The following is a 23,827-nucleotide window of genomic DNA, read 5'->3' as shown; positions in this document are numbered from 1 at the left end:
GTTGAACTGTAACTTCTTACCAAACTCAGATTCCTCCAGTTCTGGCGCATCTCATTCATCTCTGTTTTGGAAGCCATATTTAAAACTAACAGTTTTCATGGAGTTGGAAGGTTACATGGATGATTTTCAATGTTTAGCTCTGCATGAGGCAGATGATAATTAAATTTATGATTAAAGACCTTTCCTCTGGAAAGATTTCCTTGTAAAATTGAAGCAATAAAGTGCTGCAACTTTGAGGAGGAGAGAAAAAAGGGGAATTAGTTATTTTAGGAGTTTGCTTTCAAAATGCAATGAATGAAACCTAAACACTAAAATTTAGAGGTAAGTTTTGTCTTTAAGCTGCTTTCTGCAGCAAAGGTGCTCTAATCCATGACAGAGGTCTTGGGCAAAGAAAGAGCATTATTGCGATCTTACTTTGTATCAGGTATTACATTCCTGAAATTCACAATTGTGAGTTGCTGTAAAATACTGTAGATGTGAAGTCAGGCTCAACACTTACTGGGGCATTATGGAAATCCCATTAAAGCCATTGCTTAAAAAAGCCCATTTACAACATCGCGTGTTACAGTGCCCTCATATCTAAAGACTTGCAGCATGATGCCTGGGATAATCATGCACTCTCGAGAAGCTGTCAGTACTTTTTCAGATCCTCAAAACACATGCATTTTTTTAGTTAAGATCAAGGAAAATGATAACAAATTATCTCTTCTCATACAAAACTAATCATACCCTTATGTGCTTTGTCGGTCATTCCTGTGGTGAAAAACTTTTTTCTCGTATGCACCAAAGCCAAAATGTTGAGTGTGTAACCCTCCACACTGTTCAGAAAATAAAGGGGAATAAATATTTAACTCTTCCAACCATCCCTTTGAGGTGCTGCATGCTCCTGTATATCCCTTAGTTCTCTAACAGTGACCACAATCAGTCTTGGACTACCCTCTGGAGCACCTGGGGGACCATTTTGCTGTCTGATACCTCACCCAGCACACCTAACCACCCCAGCCTTTTGACCATAAGGAGTGACACCTCATCAGGCAATCTGTGCAGACCTGCACCCAAATGAGTGGCTCTGTCTGTCCTAAATTTGTAATGTTTATCTCTATCAGAGGAAGTCTCGGTCTCGCCTACCACATAAAGATTTTGTAGTTGATCTTGCAAGGAAATTGGTAGGAAACCAATTCTTTTGCAACTACCACAGCCTTTTAGTTTATCTCCTTTGCTGCCTGGGGGAGGTTTTGTTCTAAGCTAAGAAAGACCTCGTATCCCACTATTTTATATATTCCCCTCAGGGCTGATCAAAAATTCGGGGCCTAAAATCATGAAAGCCACAGGGTTCTTGGCAAAACCAGTCCACTGTACAACAGCAAAGTGAGAGGCATGTGTTTGCCAATTGCTTGGCTTGTTACATACCAAGTCATGCCACATAGCAACTAGAAGACTATTACTGTGTCTAGGAGGAGAGAGAAATGACTTCTTAATTTAGAAATGACTTTTCTGTGTTAGGGATTTGACAGGGAGGATGAAGGACTAGAGGAGATAAAGTGTCACTGCTGAAAAAAAATAATTTTGTAAACATGAAATATTGATCTGACATGTATTGTGTGACTGCTTGCTGTATGTGTATATCGAGTTCCAAATGTTGCACATTCAGAAAAGCTAAGTTAGAAAAATCACTTACAGGCATACATAGATAGAGGTCCACAATCTGAGCTGTCTGGAAAAGCATGAAATGTTTATCTAGACAAGGAAAAAATTCTCTCCCATATTGCTGAATAAAGTTTGTGTGACCACTAGCTTTGTATGAGGAGGATTTAATGTTATCTAAAGTATCCTTAATCTGCATTTTTATGGTTAATTAATAGAGCTGATCTGACAAATGCTTTTATTGGAATCTGTCTTCTGCTCTTTTCTGCTTCCTTTTTGCTTGACTTCAATAGGAATTTCTTTTGCAGCCCTGAAAATGAGGACATTTATACCAAAGTCTTTTTATAGCTTCTTAATTTACGTGTACTGCTTCTAATTGTTGTTATTCTCTGGCCCCTTTGCAACATCTTCAGGACTTCCCTATATTACCAGAGTGACATAAAATGGTCATAGTCTAAATGCACATCAGACTCAGAACAGCTTAATTATGGAGGTGCCATTAAGAGTACATTGATTTTCACTTAAGAAGAGGATTAATTCTTTGCTTTTTATAAATAATGTGATGCAACATGTTCACATTTACAGCTCTACCCTTATCTCTCACCATTACCATAAGAATGGCTATAATAAGATTAAAAGAAAAAAAAAGTGTAAGCTCTTTCTCTTCATGGTTTTTGAGGCTCTGGAGTTTTTGCCTTCATGCTCTTCTTTCCAGTCATGATGCTTAGAAAAATATTTATGCAGATAAAAACATTTCAGATTCTGAAGGAATAAAATAATTTAAGAACTGATAATTTGAGAAAAGAAAACCAGTGTTGCAAGCCTTACAAAGAAACACAGAGAGCTGGCAATGTACATGTCGAACACAATGAATGTATTCAGGTAAATCTTTTAATTCATTGAACAATAGAGATTTTCTAAGAGACGGCACAAATTTTTCATGATGAAGGTACAGTTTTATCACGATTATACAAAGAGTGATATATATTAATGTGTCAGTTATATATGTTTTATATGCAAAGAATATGAGTCTTAACAGTATGGCCACAATGACACCAGAATCACTAAATTATAAAAATTTTGAAAGTGTCTTTATTAACTCCCTTAAAAAGATTTCTATTTTTTTAATATGTGGATACAAAGCTGAAATGATTGTTATCTAGCAATTAAGGTAGAGCTTTAACATAAAAAACCGTGCCATCTAAAAGTCATGATCAAAAGTATAGCAATAACAGTCAAGCTAAGGGAATGTTCTGATCATGGCTGGGAAGGAGAAAGAGATGGGTGAAGGACGGGACCCCAGCTGTCGGCTCTTCCCACCTCTAAACAAGAATTACTCTTTCCCAAGGAAGTCTCATGATTACAGAACAAATCTCGACATCATCCATTTAAAGGATGCAGCACAATTTCCAAAGTATTATTAATCTTTTTATTCACAACAGAAAAGGAATGATTGCAAAAATACTAGAGATGACAGCAGCTCCCATTCATGGTGGTGAAGAGGACTGCAATGGTGATGGCAGCATGGGGTCGTGCCAGTCCAAGGAAAACTTGCCTCAAGGATGCAGAACATTTTTTCACATACGATTCCAGGATGCAGAGGCTGTAAAAGCACAGATGCTCTTTGGAAAGATAAAACCACCATCTCTCACTGAGGAGTGTGCTGTTCTTCTGGGGAGAGGGGCCACATGGAAAGGTGGGTGTGTGGTGGCCTCTGTACCCTTGTTCCTGTTGCTGACAGTGAGATGAAGGCACCTCTCTCTGCCACAGTCATCACTTCTGTTGCACCTCCATGAGCCAGGAACTTCAGGCAGGTATTTCCATCGTGGATACAAAGCCTTCATGCTGCTTTCCTGGAAGCGGCACGGATCCTATCCAGGCACAAAAAGAGTGCTCCATGCTTACTCCCCTGGGAAGGCCAGGTGGAATATGACCCTAAGATACTTTCTCACTGTTTTACAATTAAAGTGAAGACCTAGAGTGGAGAGGCAGCAGCCAAATTACTAATTAGCACTCTGATGACTACATCTGCATTTTTAAGATATCATTTTGATTTGCATGGGCCTGCACAGTCAGCTGTTAAGTTGCAATTCAGCTGAGTTAAGTGTTTACTCGTTGTATTTTTAGAAAAGGAAGAGAAAACATCTAACAGAATCGGGTCTTTAACATTAGACCTAGAAAGAAATATGAGCCAGGAGGCTTCATTCATTAGTGAAGTGCTGGGGCCAACACTACTAAAATAAAAGAAAAAACTTTTATGAGTAGGAAAGGACAAAAAAATGCTCTTCAGGAGTAACACACAGATGAATGATGCACATTGACATTTCACACATTCACATTAAGGAGGAAACTGGGCCCGAGGTGCACCTCTTGGTTACCGTTCAGCTATCACTAAACACAGCTGGGCAATTCTACCTAACTAATGTATGTTATAATTTTATCATATATTCACAAAGGAAATGTAATTTATGATTGTGACTTAAAAGTGATATTGAAAACATGAAGGATGCTGTACGCTTTGTGGGTGCTTACTACTGTAGTTGAAATGTATACAGAGTTTTTACTGAGTATACTCTGAATACTTTCCCTTTCAAAACCACTCTGATTCCAGATTGCCTCCCTCCCAGCCCTGATACTTCTGGATGCAAAGCATTAAGGTGGTGCCTGAAATGCTATTCTGAGAGTGAACTCCTCTGGCCAAAGCTGTTTAATCTGTGACTGAGCACCCTGCCCATTGCTGTCTTAGAGCAGAAGTTCACAAGCATCCTTTTAACTAATGAGTCTTTCCTATAGTAAGCTGTCTCAAAATACAAAAGTGAAGACTAGAAGAACCTGCTTGATTGAAAGCCAAGCGGGTTTTCCATTGGTATTTGGAAATCTGAAAGTCCTTCTGCACTGCAGCAAAAAGTTACAGTTGCAATAAATGTCACATGGGTACCTATACTGTTTTTCCTCCTATTAGCAGGAGAGAAAACTGGGAGATACATGGCCAGTATCTGGGAGACCACTATTCATTTCTGTCTTGCTGACTCTTTATATTCCTAGATGAAGTATATAATCTCTGCTCACTCCAATGTCCTACCTAAAATGAAGGATAGTGTCACATTCCCACCTCTGAGTGGTGATGTTTAAAAGTAGCTAATACAATTTTTCTTTGGAACATGTGAAAAAAACCCACAACTTTTCCCAGGAACCTGTCCATTTGTATTAGGAATGAATCCCCTTCACCAAACATTTTGTCAAGTACATCCAGCCAGTATTGCTAAACTAAAGAAAAAGTCATAGAACCATAGAATCATTTAGATTGGAAAAGATCCTTGGGATCAATGAGTCCAGTTGTAAACCCAACACTGCCAAGTCCACCACTAAACCGTGTCCCCAAGTGCCACCTCTACACCTCTACTGCCGGCTCGTATGCAGATGGCCGTTTGCTGCCCCAGGCCCTTTTCTGCTGGGCAGCTTGGCAGCCGCTCTGCCCCCAGCCTGCAGCGCTGCGTGGGGTTGGTGTGACCCCAGCGCAGGCCCCGGCACTGAGCCTTGTTGAAGCGCACACAGCTGGCCTCGGGCCATCGCTCCATTCTGTCCAGGTCCCTCTGCAGAGCCTCCTGCCCTCAAGCAGATCAGCACTCCCACTCAACTTGGTGGCGTCTGCAAGCTTAGTGAGGGTGCACTCGACCCTCTCGTCCAGATCATCGATGAAGATATTAAAGAGAACTGGCCCCAGTGCTGAGCCCTGGGGAACACCACTTGTGACCGGCCACCAACAGGGTATAACTCCAGTCACCAGCACGTGCTGTCCCCAGTCAGACAGCCAGCTTTTTACCCAGCAAAGTATACACCCGTGCAAGCCGTGAGCAGCCAGTTTCTTGAGAGAATGCTGTGGAGACTCACCTCAGCTATGGCATATCTCATGTTCAGTGACAGCATACAGAAATTCAAGGCAAAAAAAAAATAATATTCTCCATGGCACCTGATGAATTTACTGCAACCTATGGGCTATTCCAAAGTGATTCTATCTGAATATTCATGAGTTGAAGACTTTTCTTCCTAATCTAGAATGGGAAAAGTTTGTAAATCCAACATTTTACAAAAACAGAAATTGTCTCATGCCAAACTATTGTTATGAGGATAACAGCATTAATTACTGTAAAACACTCATATACAGTGGAAATAAAAATTATTAAGAATAAAAAGAAGTTTGAAACTGCACCATAAACAAATTCTTTCATTAAACTAAAACTATAGAATACAAAGTTGACAATATGAGTATCGCAACAGGGACCTGCATGGACCAATTATATCCTCACACTTACATGCAGTATCACGTTGCTCATTTACATTGAAATTAATCAGATTTACTTCCAAATCCTTACCTTCAGTGCTGATTCCTAACAATACATCATTTACACTCTTGATTTTTCCATACTGAACCTCACTTAGGCATTCAAATCCTCACATGCTTGAATATACAATTCATATATGTACAGCACTTTTGATGAACATCATTAAAATGCTTGTTCTTCTTAATCAATTGCTCAAAAATCAGAGTGCTCTTGAGCTATATCACTCTGTTCCCCTTTGCTTAGGCATATAAAACTACATGGGACAGAGAGTATGTAATTATTTACATGCTTATCCCAGAAATAATTTTCTAAAGAGATTACTGTGTTATGAGACTATTTAATGAAGTACTTTCAGCTTTTGTGCAATTAATGCAAATTTATGTGATGATCTACTATTTTAACAATCACTGTGTGTACTTTAATTTTCTATCATTTCTTTTTGACTGAAAAAAGTTGTTTGTATTATACTCTTTACTGAGTTTAAATACAGCTGCTTTGAAATTTGCAGTTTGTGTTCTGTGGGAGGACCTACAATTCCAAAACAGCAAAAAGAAATTCAGAATGAAAGGGAGAATGTTTCCAAATTTCCCTTGGAAGGGAAGCCTGGATGGGGAGCAGTGGCTGAGATCTGTGTCTTTAGTTGTCTGGATGACAGTGCTATCTCAGATCACCAGTATTTGTTCCAATGCCTTTTTTAATGTGCCTTTTTTTTTGTTGTTTTCATTCTTTCCTTTTCGGTTTATCATGCATCAGCCTGGTGTCAGTGGGTATGTTTGATTGAGAAGGTGCTTGAGGAGGAACCCCCAGTGCTGTAGGAGAGCTGGTGTCTATGCTACACAGGAGGGTGCAGTACAGGCGTGTACTGCCCTGGCCTCACCGGCCACTGTTGCTCTGCAGCTACTGGTGGGAAACCGGTGGTTTGCAATACGTGTGCTATGCATGCTGTTCAGGCGGCCTTAGGCAGTCAGAATATCAGCAGTTATACCCATGCAAAGGGATCTCATGTGAGAACAAGCAAGGTCTGAATTACAGCACTGAAATACATTTTAATGGCAGTCATGTATGTTGCCAGAGAAAAACACATTTAAATTGACTTTAGGTCTGCAGTCATTGTGACACAACCTCTACTGTGTATCAACTGAGATAAAACTTCTTTACGGATTCTCAATACTTGCATCTTGCTTACTGCAAAATGTTTTTCTCTTTATTTCTTATCAGTTCAGAAAATTGAAGCAAAGGTAATTTTCTTTACTGGTTATTCAGCTACTCCCTTTCCAGCCCTTTTTCTGTGGTGTGAAAGCAAGCTGCTTCTCTCACCTGACATCCTCCCATCACTTGTGCTTCCTCTTGTACTTTTAACTGCATCAACCTATTGCTGCCTATCTCCAGCAATCCAGCTCTCTGCACCTTTAATATATTTCTTAACTGCCTCACATATATCTTCTCCCCTCTTGCCTCTTATGCCCGGATATTTGCATAGTGAAAACCTTGGACTTGTTCACATCCTTCCTTAAAAGATCACCCTTCACTGCAAGGCTTATGATACTTCTCACCAGTCTAGCCAGTAGCAGGTAGAGGTCACTGCTTATTATAGAGGCCAGAAATATATAATGTTTTTGTACATTTCCCTTTGGTTTTCTATTCTTTATTTCATCTTTTGTAATTAAAGTGCAATCTTATTGGGGTGGGAGAGCTTTTTGTTCTCTGCTTGTGTAGTATTTAGTACAAGGCATTTGGGACGTGAATTCCTAGACCTTGTGGTAATAAAAGAATAAACACTTACAGATAGGGTAAAATACAATAGGGAAGGTAGAATTATCTCTTGAACAAACATTATAAATCCTAGAAACTTAGGGCTACCCTCAGCTTCAGAAAAATGCGGTAATATTATGACACCAAACAGTGTCTGTCTGTTTGGACAACCTTAGTCCTGGCATGACACTGTGTAACAACAATATGATTATGGCATTATAGGGATTTAAATTGTCATTGGATCGATCTGATTCATAGATGATTCATTTTCTTTCTCTCCCCTGAGAACTGCTGGAGCAAGAGCAACAGCCAACAGCAAGCAAGGAGATGAGCTCTTCTGAGGACCCCCCCCAAACAACACTTTTCCCTTCTCTCACTGATAAATTAGAAACTCCCAGCTCTGATGAATAACAGCCAAAAGGGACATAAGTCCTAAAATAATTACTTTGAAAATGTCCTATGGAAAGGCTTCAAAGAATTCTGATGATATATGAATAATGAAGGGTCTGTATTTTATAACAGAATTCATTAGGGATAAATAAAAGTCTGACAGAAGGTGCAAAAGGACCTATTTTCAATTAACTCTAACTCTAATTAATGGATTTACTTGTAAATTCTCAGAAAATCCATTTCATACTCAGTAAGTACTGTAATTTTAGGAATAATACAGTCTATTTTGAGCATTGCAAAGTGACTGGATCCCTTCTTTAAGTACAAACTTCAGTTAGGCCTCAATTTTGGAGCATAATTCTCCTCCTTCACTCTATCCACAGTGTGAAAAAGGAAGATGGATATGCAACAAGCCTACAAGGAAACCTGATATATCATCAGGGAAAAAACTTGACACATAAAGAGTGTTCCATGAATCATGAAAATACATTTCAATAACTAAGCTAGAAGGAAAAAATCTCCAACCTTGATTGGCCAATTATAAAATTATAAATGGCTGCACTTTTGAGAATGTTCCAATGGCATGAGTAGAGGTTTTTAACTAAGCCTGATGAAATCCTGTCCTGCTTGTTCTAGTATCTCAGCACAGATTTTCCATGCTGTCTGATGTTGCTCTCATAGTGCTGTTGAAAAAATCTGCATTAAAAACTCTTCTGGAAACACACGTGGCTTAATTAAACAAAATGAAGAGACAAACTGAAGAACACCATGCATGGCAATCCTTCAGATTTCCTCCCCACTTCATGTCCCTTTCAGGACAGTCTTTCAAAAACATTTTTCATCAGGAACAGGAAGAAATCATGTGTAAGCATAAAGCTGGGTATCACACAGATTTAGTATGTCTCTAGATTTTTGACAGGTTCGAATATTCTAAGCATTTATTTAATCTTTCTAAGTTCCAATGTTTATGCACTATTGCACATCTAGTATATTTTGTGGTATGTGCTTAACAACATGGACAGATGTATGATAGACTACAGATTTAACAGATTTAATCAAAGACTATGCTGGGCATGTAGCAGAGGACAGCGTTTCTGTAGGAATCATGATGTTATAATTTCCTGCTCTTTCAAGTATGTAGCCATAATATTTCATTAGTGTATGGCCTGGGTGAGCTTTTTTATTGTTTTAGTCTGGCTTCCTAGGATGACGTGGCAAACCTCTGTCCTTGCGCTGTTGGTCTGCTCATCTATTCTCCCCTCCTGTTCTCTGAAAGTCTCATCTGAACAGGAAAGAGAGACTGAAGGCTCAGAGACAATTGCAATCCCAAATGTCACACAAGAGGCAGTGTCTGAGCTGAGAGAAGAGACCCAGACAGGTGCTGATGAGAAGGTAGGCTGGAGACAGTGTTGGTGCATCCCGTTTGGCAGTGCCTGTGTTGGGGTGTATGCATTGGGCAGGCAATGGGCACACAGGCAGCTGTTGGCAGCCACTGTGTGGGTGTCCCCTGCACTGGGTCATGCCACAGAGGGCACGAAGGGATGGAGTGGGACGGTGAGACTGGTGGGCAAAGGATGCACACCTTGGGTGAAACCATATTTTGTCAGTTCTTTTGCCCACTGAGTAACCTGTTGAGTTTTGGTGTCAGCTCCACAGTGACAGTGGGACTGAATTAGACCTTTGACTTGTCCCAAAAGTATGAAGAGTTCCCATGAGATCTCCCACCCAAGGAACTGCTAGATCCAAAGCTGTACAGCTTGCGAGACCAGAGGATACCAAACGCATGAAGCCCAGCATGGCTGTGGGCTACTTTCTGCACTCAGTAAAGGTAAAATATGCATGTAATCCAGAGCTGTATTTTTTCTCGATTGTGAAAGGGTTAAAAAGAAACACATTTGCAGCACTGAGGCAGAACGACCTTGCGGGGAGCATTCTGGCCTGTGCCAGCAGTTCTTTCTTCCTTTGCACACAGCTTCTAATGGAAAAGTACTGCCTGCCCTCTGTAAATTATTAATTTCTTCATGTTATCAGATACCGTTGATAAAAAGACAAGTGGCCCCTGTACTGACTGTCTGGGGTAAAATGAATAATTGCTGATGGCCTTTAAACTCTGTATAGGTTTTCATCTACTTTCTACTGAGCTTGGCTTTGCACTGTGCAATGGAGTGTTACACACTTTTAGCTGCTCACAAGTAACTCCTTATGGAATAAACCTTTACTGCTTTCATTTTAGGTGCTGACTTAGATGAATGACTTTAAATTACTTACAACCTTCAGCTGATCTAAGATGTCAAACAAACTTTAAACTAGTATATGTTCAAGGATGTGTGAACCTGAAAACAAGAAAAGGCGGAGGTGCTTTTTCATTAGCTGTTGCTTCGTATGGGAGAGAAGGTCACCCCCTGGAGCGGCTGGGCACGGAGGCAACAGACACCATCGCTCCAAGTCAGTGCTCTTAACTGTTATTAATACAAACAACTCAAAGCAGTACCTCCGATAAAAGCTTGATAAAAGCTACTGAGATTAGGGATCATGTTAACTAGTGACGATAGCATAAATTATCAACTGGAGCAGCTCCAAATTATAGCATAAAGGGACCCATTTAAAAGGGATTATACATCAGGTTTGAAAAGAATGAGGAATTGATGAGAACAAAAGCACATACCAGAGCCAACAAGTGGTACCTTTTCCAGGATTGCTGTATCTCAGAAGGCTATATTTAACTTTTCAGGACAGGCAGTGGAAAGGAAACTGCAATAGGCATGACAATAAGGGCAAGCAGCTGTCTAAAAACCTGTAATGTACTGAAAATGGCACTTAATGCATATTCATTGGGGCAGCAGAGTATTCTACACTGCAGTTAAATGCATTAGGACTAGCAGCAGACAGTCTAGCTACTGAGGGTTGTCTCCATAGTATTCACTTTGGTTCCTCAGCATGCCTTCAGAGGTTACTGTCTCATATTTTTTATGCCGTTGCTGAAAGGAAATTTATGATTTCCAGACCAGATTAAGCTCTCGATCTTCTGAAGAAGACAAATAACAGGTAGCTAGTAGGTTGCACTCCTGCCTTCTGAGAAGGGTTTTTAAAATGAATGGCAGATCAAAAGTGCAAACTGAATTAAACTTCTACTTGGGTTTCTCTAAATGTCTACATAAAACATGAAGTACTAGGACAATGTCTGTCTGACCAAATCCAGTCCTATGCTATGAAGGCTTTCAGTGCTGTTTATAATTTTACCATTCTCCCTTTTAAGCATGGTAGGTTTCTGTGAACCAGTGTCTTGCATGCCTTATTCACTTGTGCCAGCCTTACCCCAGCTATTAGTTCCTGCTGATTTTCTTCAACACTTGGCAGAACAGGATGCTCTACTTTTCTGGAACCACTTCAAACTGTGATAAAAATGAGCCATTGGAATATCACTGTGAAGGAGAAAGTCTCTCCCTCAGAAAAAGGAGCATCAGATCTGGTTGACATTTATAACACTAATTTATCCACTTTACTAACCAGACACATCTTCTGGCAAATCAAGTGTGCTTGCTGACAACTTGTACTTGTGGGAAGCTCAGAGCTAAAACAGGGTTTTCAGTAGATGTGAGGATGTTATTTTGGTGGAACTATGAGGAACAGGCTGTAGGATTCTCACAATACCTGGTTTTACATCACACCATTAATCCCTGTAGTTAATTAATTAATTATATTTATCCTCAAAATAGTATTGTGGCTGAGCTCAAACTATCAAACACAAAAAAGAGACAAATTTCTTTATACAACCGCCAAAACAGATCACACCCATGAAGGTCAGTAGTTTCATTGAGTATTGCTTTGGTTGTGGGTGGAAGGAAGTAGAAAAGGAAGAAGTAAAAATGGGCTCAGGAATGTGGTGCTCTGGATAGAGGATTGGTTGTGGTCTATTGGGTTGAGTGTTGTATAAATTAGTCTTATAGCAGAAACTCTTCTGGTTGCTTGTCTCCAGCTATGTTCAGAGAAATACAGGTTTTATGGATTTTTCTTTTAGGTAATTGCCCTAATGTCAAAGACATCTGCATTAAATTCTTGAGCACTTAAAGACAGCTCTAAAGGTTTGATTTTCAACCAAAAAGTCACTGAGATATAAAAAGAGACCATGATAACACATAGCACTTTGTGCTTTCCTCTTTGCAGGGAGTTCCAGAAATTAAATGGATATGAAAAATGACTTGACTTTTCAGTACTGTAGTTAGTCTGTCCAGTAATGTTTGAGAGAAATTCAGACACTGCTGTTGCACTGGTTCAACAGTTAAACTGAATTTTTCTATATTCTTATTCTATATTCTATATAATTAGAAATTATTCAATATTTTCTAATATTGAACTTTTCATGAACACTAAAGTACTTTAAATGGTTATTTGTCAGCCTGGGCTGATAATGTTGCAAGAGAGGTGTGTAGACTAACCTGGCAAACTTGTTTGGTGTCTACTGCAGAAAGCAAACATTATACTTCACGTGAGCTATGCAAAAGCAGTCTATACTGTCACTTTAATAAAACCTAGAAAAATCCTAACCTGTCTTTGAGGGGGATTCCTTAGAATCAAGAAGATGAGAAGCTGAATAAGTTAGTGGACATATGGGCCAACCAACAGATGGGCTAAAAGCTGCCCTCACCTAAAAATGTTAGAAACTTGTATCTACCTTCTCCATTGCTTGTCTGCACTAATCACAGAAGCAATTAGTGACAAGATGATCAACCCAGATGCTGTCACTGGTATCTGTTAGATTCCTTACCCCTTGATTTGAACAAATGTAAGACAAATTAGAAAGCAAGGGAGGCCCTATTGGATTGCAGCATCACTGTCATAAGACATTATTCTTAAATTGTTTATAGAGTCTAGAAAGAGAAAAATATTTGACAGGAAGGAATAAATGCTGCCAACATTGATTGTTTCACATTTCAAGGGCAAATTTGAAACTGTACTTTCACAGTGAGTGAACATCGATCATCGGAGAGATGTGCTCATAAACACCTGTGAGAGATATGAAAATCTGGCTGCTGGCATAATACATTAATAATCTAGAGATGCCTACATGCTGCACATGGGAGGATGTAGTGTACAGAAAGGAAGAGAAAGAAAAGGAAAATGGGCAAGAAGGAGCAGAATGGGCAGAGGATTAATAAGCCAGCAGAGAAAATAAAAATTGTCATAGCAGTCTCCAGAATTTCCTTTTGGAAGGGGTATTGGCAGAAAGGAGTGCTCTGTAGAAATTCTAGTTTATAACCTGGGGGTGGATTTCTGACGTTAGAGTCCCAGAGATGAAGACAATCCCCTTGTCCAAATACGTGAGCCCTTCCCTGCCTTGCTGCCTTGCCCTTGCCATATTACTTCAAGTGCATCCCACCTCCCAGACTGTGAAGCTGCTTTCTTGTCCACACAAATGACATTTTTTTACCTTGACACAGAAGAAATGGCAGAATCAATCTATGTTCCCATTTTCTGTTCCTCTCTCATTCTGCATTCCTAACTCTTGTTTCTCCCATGGAAGGCCCCACAGCCTCCCCCGCTGCCTGGTGCTCCTCCGCAGCGCTTGCCCTGCTGTGCCACTGCCACTATTCACAGATCTTCTGATGTTCTTTGCCCAAATATCCATATAAAACAGAGGTTGCCATGTGTGAACAATGTAATGCATTCAAGGCAAATCCAACAGTAATAAGGGGTATCAAAGCACTGAAAGGAAAAATAATGGATTAGGGGAGAGGAAGTAGAGAAAAACTAGACTTAGCATTTTTCTCTCTGAAAAGAGAGAACAATCTACTGGGGAAAAAAAAAGAGGAAAACATAACTGTTCATAAATTAAAAAGTTGATAAATTATTCCCTGTAGTTTTAAAATCATCTTTACTGCAAATATTTCTGATTATAGCATACGCATTTCCATGATTACTGTCTTTTTTTCTGTTTGTCTTTATTCAAATCCACTAAAATACTTCTCTTCAAATATTCTTCATATTCTTCAAACATGAAGTTTGCTATGGAAGTTTTCCTAGCTCAACATGCCTTGCCTGCCAGCTTTTACACAGACAGCCTTTGTGAGTTAATTATTCCAGGTGGCTTAATTCTTCATGACAAATAAGACAAAAGTAGAAAAACATTCTTTATGTAACCCTTACAGAAACTGAGCATTCAGCTGCAGTAATGTTTGTGTGGCTTTTCAGAGACTATACACATTCACATCCTCTGAAGTGATCTAGTTTATAGCCCCAACAAAGGGACAGAGATGATCCTTACTCTGAAATCAACAGCAAAACTATCTTTGACTTCCTTGCTAAGCTGAAGCTCCTCCAGCATCCCAGTCCTGCAGTTCAGAGGTAACCCACCATAAACAGTGAGTGGCTCCCACCTGAGCATCACATTCTGGCCAGTGCTTCTTTGCACAACCCAGAGGGAGCTGGGCTCATCATTCTCCCAGGGGGGTTGCATCAGACCCAGCCCTGATTTTAGCTGCACGTGAGGTAAGACCTATTGAACCTCTGCTGCTCCAAAGGAGGAGGAGAACACAGCTGCACATGGAGGTGTTTGCTTCATCAGTCTTGTACCTGAGCATGTCACTAGTGACTTCAATACACACATCTCTGCTATGAGATCAGAAGGATGACCCTATCTTACAGGTAGGGATGCAGATACAGACACAGATACAGATACAGATGAGATTCAAGGACACAGCAGCTGTTCATTGCAGGTATTTCGATGCTTAACTTCTGAGAGCATTAAAAAAATGAAATCCTTAAGTATCTCTGTACTTTTGGATCTAACCAGACTGGTGATCCTTTCTTTTTTCTTTCAGAATTTCTCTAGAGATAATTTTGTATTTGACCATCTAAAAAGGTTAGAAAAATTGTTGTTCATCAGTTCATAATTCAGCACAGCCAGTTTACAAACAACCATTTGTTTGCTCTGATATTTTTATTACATTACTGCCTGCTTTATTGATGCTTTTTTTAATGTAGAGAATTTATGTTTGGATTAATAACAGTTAAAAAAATTAAATGCAATACTACTCTAATGCTTCAAAATAAAGTTGACATCACAAATTGACAACTCCTGAGATTCTCAAGGTGAAATACTGTAATGTTAGTTTGGCAAAAATATTTTTTGTGATTGTGTTTTGCATGACTGCTTACTAAAAAATGTTTATGACCTGAGAAGACCTGATGCACTTTGTGCTATTGTATTCTGCAGGAAAAGTTGCTGCATTTCAGATCTGAGAACCATCATGGGATATTTCTGCCTATGCCTTATTTTCATGTTGCTACTAGAAGACATACCAGCTCTGACAGATATTATTTTTCTGATCCTTTTTACACTGAATTTCACTTTCCTTTTTTTTTTTTTTTTTTTTTTTAATCAAGTATCTGTCAATATAAAAGCTCATGCTTTTACCTAGGGGTGTAAGCTTGGAGGTATGATTGAATCCAGTGCTACAGCCCAGCAACACTCACTACTCATTGCTCATATGTTGTGTGGTCCTGTTTTCCTGCCTAGTGAGAGATACAAGCTGAAGGTTTACAGCTCCATCAACATATCCTCCTCAAGAGTTTACTGCAGTCACATGGGAACTCCTGCTGAAGACCATCCTCTCCAGCTCAGCCTCTTCTTCTGCAGGATGAAAAAAGCCAACAACACTTGGAAATGGGAAGCCAGCTGATACTATAACTAAGAAGATGCTATTATATACTCACTTTGAATAATGTGTAAGCTCAAGATACAGAATGAATTGAGGGAGGCTTAGAAATGGGCAATGAATACTATTAGACACAGGAAGAATTTATGAGAGGCATCTAATAAGAACAAGATGGATTAATTTAGCAGAGCCCTCAATAAGTAGTAGACTGGTGGAGGTGTATAGAGCAATGAATGGAAAAGAGTGGGCATATGCATAGCCTCACCTCTCACTTCTCATAAAACATGAGAACTATGTATGGGTCATCCAATGAAAATGAAGGCAACCCATTTAAAGTTGATAAAGGGAAACATTTCCTTGCAAAAAAAAAATATTGGTGGAAATAATTCCTGTAAAGTATTTCTGAATCCAAAATTTAGGCAGAACTGAAGAAGGATAGGAACACCAAAGGTATAAATGTCTCCTGGCCCAAGATCTGCAATAACCAGTAACCATTGGAGATAAAACCCCTTGACCTGGATTCTATAATTGCCTGTTAAAAGATGTGTTTCACTTGATTTTGAAATAGCTCATACTAGCCAGCACCAGACACAAATCAGTGTATTAGATGGTCTGTTGGTCTTTCATGATATCTAATTTATTTGTTTCTTATTTCACTGGTTTAGTGCAGCCAGAAACATCTGCCATTTATCTCCACCTCTGTGGAAGACTTGCAATACATGGTCATTTAGGGCAGCTAATGAAACAGGTGTCTATGCATGACACTGGTGCTATAACACGTTCTTCAGAACATGGAGAATGGCTCCAAAGATGATAAAACTACACTGATGCATAATAGTGACCTAAAAGAGAAACATTTATAATAACCAGTTATAACCCCTCTCACCATGAAAGTCTATAAACCACTCAGTAAGTGAATTCTGTGTAGACCAAACCAGTTTTTCTACCAGCAAAATTCCCATACAAATTTTGCAAACACAGCTGCAGCTTAGAGCTGACCTAGGCAATTGTATAAGGCTGAATTTGAGGACTGTTAAGTCATAAGATGAGCCTTATGCAAGGCCAGAACAGGAAGGCAGACATGTTTTTGAAGATTAGAGGCATTTCTAGGCAACTGAAGAACTCATAAGAAGTCTCAAATTTTCTCTAAACTTTTGCGGGAAACTGTTTCAACCCCCACTGAGCACAGAAAGTGAAGAGCACAGCAGTAAAGGAAAAGCAATCCTTGCTTGTCTCTAGGGCTTGTATTTCTGAGGAAGTCAGAACAGTAAGTAGCTCAAATCCATGATAAATATCCCTTTCAGGTGATTCACAAGGCTGTGTTAAATCTGACCGAAGGTAAATATAGTTACACCAAAGCTATTTCTCTAGATTCCTTTAATAAGTCAGTGGAGACAAACACTTTTAGGGTGTGATTCATGTCATCCTAAAGTAGGTATCTAACTGGGCCAGCTGAATCACACCTTAGAAATGTCAATCTTATTTACTCAGATATAAAGGTAGGTCATGGTGATGTGTTTAGATGTAAACATTTGGAGTACAGGCATGTAAAGTTAGGTGATATAACTCCCACCCATAGTCAGGGCTTAGAAAAAGGATGGTGTATAGATTCCATCTCAGGGTGGTTGTAGTGTTTACATTTTGCACCATTTTTGTTGGCAGCCCTCATCTTGCTGCACCCCTGTGACCTGAAGCTCAGAGCAGCTGTGATGTTTGCTTCGGGTTCACCTCAGAGATAAAAATCTGTTTCCCAGTTGTCCTTTCTGATTACCAAAATAAGCAATGGGGCTTCGGGCTGCAACCCTATGCCAAATACCTTGCTCATACATAGCTACAAACTCTTTTTAGTGTGCTTCACCATAACGGCTTTTTTAGTCACAGAAATACAGCAGGGAACAGCAGAAAATCCGTATATGAAACTGTTTCTGAATGCACTGCCACAGTCCTAAACCTCGTTTGTTTTCTTTTCCCTTTTAATTAGGTTTTCTACAGGCTTCAGCCATTAACTCTGTTTAAAAACAAACTGTCCAAGGCTTTTCTTTGATAATGGTTTAATTTTAGCTTTTTCTCCAACCTCCGAAACACAATTAACTCTCATGCCTGGTATCTCTCATCAGATTTTCCTGCATCTCCTCCCTTGGCAGCCCTCCAAAGCAGGTTCATTTAACACCAGAAAGTTCCCACAATTGAATCCTATCTCTACAGATCTCACTTTCCCTGCATATCAGCTCACTATGGAGAGCAACAGCTTCCTGCTTCATTTACATCAAAGCCATCAGACGCTGTGGGCAGCAGTGATTGTATGACACTATTTAATCCAATCCTCACCACTTAAGTGCCCAGCCAGGACATGAAGGGAGATTGTTGGTGCTTATTCATAGAATCACAGAATGGTTTGGGGTGGAAGGGACCTTTAAAGATCATCTAGTTCCAACCCCCCTGCCGTGGGGTGGCCCACTAGACCACCATGTTGCTTAAAGACTTGTCCAACCTGGCCTTGAACACTTCAAGGGATGGGGCATCTGCATATTCTCTGGGTGACCTGTTCCAGTGCCTCACCACCCTCACAGTAGAGGATTTTTTCCTTATATCTAATCTAAATCTACTTTCAGTGTAAAACCATTACTCCTTGTCCTGTGACCACACGCCCTTGTAAAAAGTCCCTCTCCAGCTTTCTTGTAGGCCCTCTTTAGGTACTGGAAGGCTGCTGTAAGGTCTCCCTGGAGCCCTCTCCAAGCTGAACAACCCCAAGACTCTCATCCTGTCTTCACAGGAGAGGTGCTCCAGCCCTCTGATCATCTTCATGGCCCTCTGGACTCACTCCAACAGGTCCAGGTTCTTCTTATGTTGGGGATCGCAACTAATGCAGTACTCCAGGTGGGGTCTCATGAGAGCAGAGTAGAGAGAGAAAATCACCTCCTTTGACCTGATGGCCACACTTCTTTTCATGCAGCCCAGGATTCAGCTGGCTTTCTGTGCTGCAAGCACACATTGCTGGGTCACGTTGAGCTTTTTGCACCCCCAAGTCCATCTCCTCAGGCCTGCACTCAATCAGTTCTCTGCCCAGCCTGCATTTGTGCTTGGGATTGCCCTGACCCAGGTGCAGGACCTTCCACTTGGTGTTATAAATGAACAGCACCGATACATTTCCAGCACTGCTGCTGCAAAGGCAATACCATGGGTTTTGGCTTGGAGTTAATTACTTTTCCTTTTCCTACCTGCACAGGCAAGAGATCTGATCATTTATGTTGCTCACCAAATCTTGACACAGCTCCATTATGGTCTGTTTTCTGCTGCTATTTGCAGGCAGAATTCATGACAACTGTGCACAGGGAGACAGCACAGCCTTTTCTCCTCGATGCTTGCATCACCAATCCAGCACAGTGCTGCTTTGGAGAAAAGCAGTATCTCTGATGGGGAGAGGAGTAATCATCATCATTCCCTGCATTCCTGGAGCAGCTTTCATCTGAAGGTTTTGAAGAATATACCCTTTTCCAGCATTGCATATAATGCATAAACCTTACAATATCAATGACATGCAGACTAGGCAGCTTCACCGTGTTATGGCTTGTTGAGTCCCAGAAAGAGCTAATATCAGCACCAAGTAAACCAGAAGCACTTTCATTTGAAGCTACTGGCTTCTCAGTACTGTGGGAAGACAAGATGCTTGCTTTGAGCCATGCAGTTCTAGGCAACTAGGTCTGAAAATCAGGACCAGTAGTCATCACAGGCACAGTATGGAGTTTTGACACTGTGGATGTCACAAAATATCTTTGCTTAAGAAGGCAGCACAACTGCACATAATGCAATATGGTAGAAAATTGTGTACAAACCATCTACAGTGGGTGTATTGAGGACCCGTTCATCATTTTTGATCACATACAACTCTGTTTTAGGAAATTCGTCACTCCAGAGCCCTGCCACATCAGTGAAGTTTACACCTCAAGCCTCAGAGCGTATTGGCATTCATCGGTGTTATTTTTGTACAGTCTGATTTCTTTCTGCTGATAGGGAAGGGCCCGATGGATATATTTCTTCTCAGGTTTTCTGAGATTCTGAAAGTCCTATTCAGTGTTTTAAGACTATTTTTCTTTCAAGAGCCATGTAATATTTTGGAAAAAAATATTAGCAAAATAACACTAAAGAAATGAAGGGAAGACTAGAGCAAGAGGAAATTAATGTAGGTCCTAAATGTTACAGAAAACTGCATGACAGAATTTATAAAAGCACCTTTAGAAATGTGATTGGAAACCTGTCAGCACTGTGAGATGCCTGGGCATTTTTACAAATCTGCCTCTGAAGGAGCTGTGGCATAAAATAAATGCTAAAACAAGGGTTTTACTTCCAAGAATGCTCTAAGCAATGGATTGTGGAAGCTTAAAGTTCTTTCTTTATGTTTTTCTTACCTTTTTAGAGAGGTGGTAGGATGATATGTTAATCTATGCATACAGGGTTATATTCCTTGCGTAGATCTGTGTCAGTAATTGAGGACTCTGGCAGGCTGTAAAGCAATATGGTACAGAGCTTCTGTGTGACTTTCAGGTAAGTATCTTTTTATATTTCTTTTTCTCTCTAGTTTGGGAAATTAGGTTCTAAACGTGTTATGATGTGAGTCTTTGCTGTAGCACAGTACTCAGAATATTCTGTGTAAAACTGATGAGATGTTTATCCCTGTATAATTTTCCACTCATCCATAAACTGAAAATTGTCAATTGAAAACTTTCAAATGAAATGTGTCTTTGGAAAACTATGGAACCAGCAAGTGAAATTTGTGCTCCTCCATTTCTTTGTTGTGAAAACTGTACCATAGGGTGAGCCACAGGGAGATCGATGGGCACAAAGATAAGTCAGTCCTGTTGGTGTAGATCAGGGGTCCTCAAACTTTTTAACCAGGGGGGTGGCGCGTGAATGAAGGCAGGCAAAATGAAGAAAACACAAACCTGGGAGAAGAAGGATGCAGCTGACAGTGTCAGAAGTAGCTGCCAGGCTTCAGAGAATGAGAATGGAGAGCTGGTGATGGAGCAAGACATATAAAGGTTTATAAAAGCTTGACAAAAGTGGTCTCAGTGGAGTAAAAGAGCAATAACTGAATTGGTGAGTGAGTAGTTAAAAGAGATTAGGAAGAGAAAATGAATAGCCAGGGGTTAAGAGAGAGGACTGACATGGACATAGCCAAGGATGAGGGACAGAGATAACTCATGATGCAAAGAGGGAAATAAAAATGGGTAAAAACAAACAGAAATGTTTTTATGAATCTGAAATGAAAACTTTTCAGTGTTTTCCTTTCTATATTTTATTATATTTCATTTAGATTCAGAACCAAGTCAAGATTGGAAAACACAAAATCCTTTGTGAAATGAAACGTCTGTCTCCTACACAGTCCTCATTGCAAGTCAGAATTCTGTTTAAAATCACTTTCTGCTTCCCATCTTTATCTGATACCAGATTGCTAAATAACCTGAATATTTTTGGCCATTTAAAATCTCTACACTTTTGTATAAACTGATCTTGAAGAATTCTGAACCACTAAGTGCTAGGATAATCCTTTTATTTATTTATTTGTGATACATTCAGTGGTGAGATGGGAAGTTCTCCAAGAAAACTTTCAGTTTGATATGAGAGATTATGTTTCTAGAAAATTTAGATACTACCTTATTTCAGCCTAATTGCTGGAGATTTGAGCCCTTTAGTTGTGATGCAATGCATCACTTGCCACTTGTAATCTTCAAATATATCAACATGTAGTTCTTTAAATAGGTACAATCCCTTCCAGCAAGGCAACACACTTCAGTCTTTCAAACTCATCACGTGCCAGAGTAGTCAGCTTACATTTTTCCAGGAAAATCTTGAAATCACAGATGATTTTAACTGGTGATCTGCTGACTTTCATTGTTGTCATGACAACACCATTGAGAATTTTACCGCGCATCTTTTCAATGCAGGTTTGGCTTATATATGTACAGTTTTCTTTTAAGATAACTACATGAAGCTATGTTAAGACAGTCTTTACTCTGGCACCTCTAAAGTTGCCATCAAATTTAGGTAAATGCAAACTGAAATATGCCATATGTTTCAGCTGAGACTTCCTGGAGAGAAGCAAGCTCCTTTGTTTGGTCTGGAGTAGAAATCAGCTTGTAGATGCTTTACTCTCCTAGGCAGAAAGACAAGCCTTTCTGCAAACATCTTGAAAACAAAGTGGGGAAATTTCTTTAAAACCTCCTTTATTGCATGTGATTACAGAAAATGTGTGGACAGTTGGTCACCTACCTCAAAATTTATGAATTTTGATGGTGATTCATTTTTCAGTTGCCACAGAGACACTGCTCCCACAGTGGTGAAGGGTAATGATGGGATGATTTCATGACTGACCTGCATGGAAATTGAGGAGTAGTCACTGACCTTACTGTTGGCTGAAGAAGAGGAAGGAGCACGTAAGCAACAGAAGCAGCTCCCTGTCAGTGGTGCTCAGCCATGGATTGGTGGTGCTTCATAGCACTGCATCCCTTCACATCCCCTCCTTTGGGTAAGTGCTGCTTTGCACAACAAAAAATGATGGCCCCTGGCTTGTCACAGCACATTCACATCTCTTGAAGCATTCAATGTTTATCTAACTGCTTGTCTCCTTGTTCCCCAATATCTTGCCACATCACCGGGAAAACACATTTTCAAATACATATCAATCCAACTGTCAAGGATGCATTGCTGAGCCACTTTTTCACACACTCTTGCTTTTCTTCTTGTTCTAGGTGGCTGGAACCAGAGCCCTTTCCTCTTAACCCCTTCAAATCTGGAATATCATGCAGATATTTAATTATGTAACATTAAAAAATGTGGTAACTTTATTTTCTGCTCACAGTTTTGGCTGCATCTTCATTGTTACTCTGATGTTACTTCTTTGGAAACACAGTGAATTGGAAAAAAACCCACAACCTCACCACTTTCTTACAGCTTAGCTCCACTTCCAGTAAAGTGCCATTTCCTTTTCTCCAGGGTTTTTGGTAGTCCAGGGCATTGACCTGTGATGCCTGCTAGTTTCTTGGCATTTCCAAATGTTTCATGGCATCTCTAAATGTACTGACTCCTTCATTCATCTGCTCCCTGTGTCAGGAAGAGCTCTCAGGGCTCTTGCTCCCTACTGATTTCCAGTTTCTGGCAAAGTACTAATGAAATTTCATCTCTCTTGGTTTTACTGACAGCTGCAAATAAATGTGCCTATTTTCATCTGCTCTTTGGGGAGCTTCACGCAACAATTTCTATTCTGTTCAATATGCAAATGCCCCGGCTTCCTTCTGTTCCCTCAGAAAGTGAATAGAGTTTATAAGGAGAGGCAACATCTTTTATTAGATTAATGGAGCGAGAAGAAAAAAGCAGAGGACCTTGAGAGCTCACAGGCTTTTCTTCACCTTGCAGAGAGAGCTGCATGCATGCTGCTGACATATAACCAGAATAGTTTTTTAGCTCACTCAAATCAAGAAATATCTTCAGATATGAAGGAAGTGAAACCCCACCACTGAATGGCAAACCTGGTGGGATTGTCCCTCTAAGTTCCCTGAGAGGGCTGAGGGGGGTATAAGTCCTTTCAGAGGAAAACACAGATTCTCTGCACACATCTTGAAATAATGAACGTTAGCAAAAATGGTGCTTTATGTGAAAATTCATGGTCATATTCCCTTGTTGTCATTCTTGTCTGTAAAAATCAAAAAGCAGAAACTTAGGCAGCCAAGTCACACAACAGGAGTAATGAACATTGATAGCAGGAGCTGATGGTTTGTAAGCAGCCTATAGCTCCCATGTTACTCATCTGGATTATTCAGAAAATACCAATGAATAACAAATGCTCAGAGAAAATAAAGGACAATTTAGTGAACGGTCCCATCTGCACTTCTCAAAGCTAGTTATTTAAAGGTGGTGGCAGCAGCAGTGGTGGTGAGTTTGACAGTATTGGAGTCACTGTAATAAAATCCCATTTCAAACGCAGAGATGACAATAAGAGTAAACTATATGGGAGTGCAGATGAGACCCAGAGGAAGGTTCTCACTTTCA

At 40.0% G+C, this 23,827-nt stretch overlaps 2 long non-coding RNA genes across 2 annotated transcripts; both read left to right on the top strand.

Moving 5' to 3' along the window:
• The first annotated feature begins 9,819 nt into the window (after positions 1–9,819).
• LOC119146614 lies at positions 9,820–16,155 on the top strand. Its single transcript, XR_005103790.1, has 2 exons — positions 9,820–10,574; positions 15,646–16,155. It is a non-coding gene; the product is annotated as an uncharacterized LOC119146614 (long non-coding RNA).
• A 2,469-nt stretch (positions 16,156–18,624) lies between these two features.
• LOC119146609 lies at positions 18,625–22,587 on the top strand. Its single transcript, XR_005103789.1, has 3 exons — positions 18,625–20,326; positions 22,091–22,307; positions 22,531–22,587. It is a non-coding gene; the product is annotated as an uncharacterized LOC119146609 (long non-coding RNA).
• The last annotated feature ends 1,240 nt before the right edge of the window (positions 22,588–23,827 follow it).

Source organism: Falco rusticolus, chromosome 1, assembly GCF_015220075.1.
Source record: "Falco rusticolus isolate bFalRus1 chromosome 1, bFalRus1.pri, whole genome shotgun sequence".
NCBI classification, from domain to species: domain Eukaryota; kingdom Metazoa; phylum Chordata; class Aves; order Falconiformes; family Falconidae; genus Falco; species Falco rusticolus.
This window is presented reverse-complemented; position numbering and strand designations above follow the sequence as displayed.